Raw genomic sequence first — 4,313 nt, 5'->3', positions numbered from 1 at the left:
CAACAACTGGTGGGCTTGAAAGAGGATATGTATTGTTTAAGTGGAGTAATAGGAAGATACAAAATTGTGTGTGTGTGTCTATGTGTGTGTGTGAGTTTGTGCTGGCCCTAGGGCTTGAACTCAGGGCCTGGGCATTGTTCCTGAGGTTTATGCTCAAGTCTAGCACTCGAACACTTGAACCAAAGCTCCACCTCCAGCCTTTTTAGAGGTCACTGGAGATGAGTCTCATCCACTTTTTGTCCAGGCTGACTTAGAATCTAGATCCTCAGGTCTCATCCTCTTTTGTAAGTAGGATTACAGGTGTGAGCCTATAGTAGTTGTATTACTGTTAAGTAATATGGTAAACATCATGCCAGTATATACTCCCCCCAGCAGTGTTTGAGTGTTGCACACACACCTAAGACACAACCCGCTCCATGTTTGATGACATTATCTCACATAATCCTGTGAGATAAGTATTGTTATGCTCACTTTACCTATGAAGAATTTGAGGTCCAGAAGCTAGTTAACTTTGAATCTCCAGCTAGTATACAGTGCAGGCTGTATTCAAGCTCAATGAGGTTTGTTTATTTCAAAAAACATGCCATCAGCATGTGTTCTAGTCAACCTATGTTCTAGCAAGTACTGCTCTTTACAGGTACTGTTCTCTGCCTGATAGTTAGCTTTCTCATGTATGTATGACTTATTCTTCACTCTTTAACAGTTTGCACCCCTGCTCATAAGGTAGGGAAAGTACAAGTGATGAGAAGAGCCATTTTTGAATGGGAAATTCATAATGGGGTTTGAACCTGGTATCACATATTAGTCTGATCTTCCATTTGAGTTATGCCTCCAGCACTATATTTTTGTATTTTTTTCCTTTTATATTGTTATTATAAAGGTGATTTACCCAGAGTTTATTGTCATATAAGTTAGGTATGAGTATATTTCTTTTTGGAAATGTCACCCCTTCCCTTGCTATCTCAGTTTTTCTCTCTGGATTTTTTTTTATTAACTTCCTTATTATTATTATTTTTTATTTTATAATTTTTTGTTATTGTGGTGTAGAGGGTTTTGTTATATAAGTGTGGTAATGACTACATTTCTTTGGTCTTTGGTTTTCTAATAGTTACTCATGAGGCTTGAATCCAGGGCCTGGGCACTGTCCCTGAGCCCTTTGCTGAAGAGTGGCACTCATCTTGAGCCACAGCTCTACTTCCATGAGTGCATTTCTTTTTGGATAATGTCACCCTTTCCATTTGTCTCTTCCAGTTTTACTCTCCTTCCCCACCAACAAGATGCACAGTGCACTTTCAATAGGCTCAACTGAGTACTATTACTGCATATGTTCATCTTTTGTCCATCCATTTCTATGCCCCCTTTACCTTCCCAAAGAGGGAAAAGAAAAAATGACAAAAATGAAAGAAAATAAAGAAAAATATTTTCTTGTTTCTGTTTTCTGGTCACTGGTTATTTTTTAGTTAGTGTGTGTGTGTCTCTGTGTGTGTGTGTGTGTGTGTGTGTGTGTGTGTGTGTGAGTGTGTGTGTGTGTGTGTGTGTGTGTGTGTGTGTGTGTGTGTGTGTGTGTGTGTGTGTGTGTAATGGGACTTGAATTCAAGGAGCTGACCTTTAGCTTTTTTACTCAAGGATGAAACTCTACTACTTGAACCAATCTTCCACTTCTGGATTTTGAACTGTTAATTGGAGATAAAATTTTCACAGATTTTCTTACCTGGGACAGCTTCAATCCACTTTCCTCATGTATCAGCCTTCTAAATAGCTAGAGTTACAGCTAGATATGAGCCACTCGTGGTGCTGGGCCTACCTTCTTTTTATTAAGTAGTTGAAATGTAAAAGAAAGTTGCAACAGTAGAACAAAAGAAATCAATTTAACTTCGCAGCTTCATTAAATTTTAATAATTTGTCACATTTGATATGTATAGAACAACATTTTTTGTAAATGCCCCTGAAATTTGGTTTTCATCTTGGTTTTTTCCTCATCATGAACTTGATTTTATAACTTTTTAGATAACAAATAATGATAAGAATATGTCCAGAAGGCATTAATGTTGGCTTTCATTAGGAAATGGTGCAAGTTACACTTGTTATGATAAATTTGTGTGCTGGAACCTGATGATATTTTCACATTCTTAGTCAGAAGGCATTATTGCATGTTACACATCACCTAAATCTGACAAAACCCAGACTCAGGCCTTGTGACCACTTTCCTCTATGTCATTTTCTTAGAGAGCAATCCGAGTCTCCAGTGACCAGGACAGAGCTCTTCTGGACACAGCCAAGATCACCACTTAGGCGTGTCACCTATAGAGTGATTGGAAACTGGTGTCTGCTTCCTATTATAGAACAGCACAAGAACTGTTAGGTCCTTAACCTGTCCGCTATACTGAGGATTCCTCCTTTAGCATAGAAACCTAAGATTTAAAGAGACATTAAACTCTCTCTTCCTTCTGCAGGTTGTGGACCTGTTTTCCTTCTGCTGCTGTCATCTTCTGTGGAAAGAAATGGTCTGATCTCTGGAAGCCATTTTGCTTATTCTAGGACCTTAGAGTAAGTCTGGGATTTATTCTTAGACAAAAAGATATGTAGTGATAAAAAATAACCAACTTAACATTTTTCTATACTATTTATTACTCAAATATGTTTTCAAATTCTACCAATAACTTTTTTGATTGTGAAAATATCGTACAGAGGGTTTACAATAACATGGGCCAGGTAATGAGTACATTTCTTTTCAAGCATTGTAGCCTTCTCCTTTGTTTCCCCTTCCAATTCTTTCCCATCTCCCCCCTCCCGCCCCCAGCCAAAGTTGTAAAGTTTGTATTTTGACATAACGACTTGTACATCTCATTGCTGCAATGAGTCCACCTGTATCCCTAATTAAACGATTTGTTTTTTCCCCTTCCCTTCCATAAATTATACCAACATCAAATACAGTGAAAGCACAGGTTATAGTGTGGGGGTGGGATATACAAAGCAAGAAAGAAATCATCTTATAAATATGTTAGAAACAAACACAAGAAAGGAAGAACATTTGAATCCTTATCTTGGGTTCATTTCACCTAATATCAATTTATCTGATCTTTTCCGCTTGTCTCAGAACTATACTAGTTATTGCAAATAAGGGAAACCATGGGACCTATATTTCTTTAGGCCTGGCTTACTTCACCTAATATAATTTTTTCCAAGTCTTTCCATTTCCTAACAAATGGGACAATTTCATTCTTTTTTTTTTTTTTTTTTTTTTTTGGCGGTTGTAGGGCTTGAACTCTGGGACTGGGTGCTGTCCCTGTGTGTTTTATCTCAAGGAGAGAGCTCTACCACTTGAGCCACAGTGCCACTTCCGGTTTTCTAGTGGTTTATTGGTGATAATAGTCTCACAGACTTTCCTACCTGAGCTGGCTTTGAACCGTGATCCTCAAATCTCAGCCTTTCTGATGGAGTCAAAAATTCCATTGTGTACATATACCACATGATCCATTCATCTACTAAGGGGTATCTGGGCTGGTTCCATATCTTAGCTATGGTATATAATGCTGCATCATAGTTGTGCTGGTTGCTTAATATGTCTATCAATAATTCTTATTAGTAAGAGGCACTTAATTAACAGTCACATTCTCAACAGGGTCCCAAGAAAGCTAAGTGTGCTGCTTGCCCATTCCCCAACCTCCCTCAGCCCAGGAGACAAATCAGACGCAGTGGGGATTCAAGTCAAATACGAACTTGTTTATTTACATGGAGCATGCCCTTTTTAAAGCAAAAGACTGCATGGGAGGGAAGGAAATAGAACCAACCAATCACTATAAAGGCCATTCCTTGTCATGAACCTAAGCTTCCATGAGTTGTTTACGCACTGAACATAAACAATTCCTGCTCCCCCCACTCAATTTCCTCTCAGGGCCAATTTTGCTGCCTGTGTTCCCCACAGTAACTTCCTCAGTCAGATGTGTGAGAGAAGCCACAACAAGTGTCCTGGGTACTCCAGTCTAACCTCTTGCCCAGGAAGGTGTGCCTCCCTGCTAGGCCACCAAATTGAACAAAGAATACTGCTTATATCTCAGATTACATGCCAAAGCTATACATACCAAAGAAAGATGAGGACAAGAGTTGAGTTTGACTTGGGAACAATGCAGATGACAAAGAGGATTTCTAAGTTAATAGAAACAAAAGGAAATTTCCCTTTATTCGTTTAGTACATTAAAAAGAGCTACTTTTCTCATTATCATTTAATTGTGGTTATATATACTTAGTACTAGCTTCTTGAAACTCTTTAAAAACTCTTTGACATGAACTCAGAAGTTCTATTGGTATCAGCT

This window comes from Dipodomys merriami, unplaced genomic scaffold (genome assembly GCF_024711535.1).
Source record: "Dipodomys merriami isolate MVZ:Mamm:240054 unplaced genomic scaffold, mDipMer1.0.p SCAF_510, whole genome shotgun sequence".
Classification (NCBI taxonomy): Eukaryota; Metazoa; Chordata; class Mammalia; order Rodentia; family Heteromyidae; genus Dipodomys; species Dipodomys merriami.
This window is presented reverse-complemented; position numbering follows the sequence as displayed.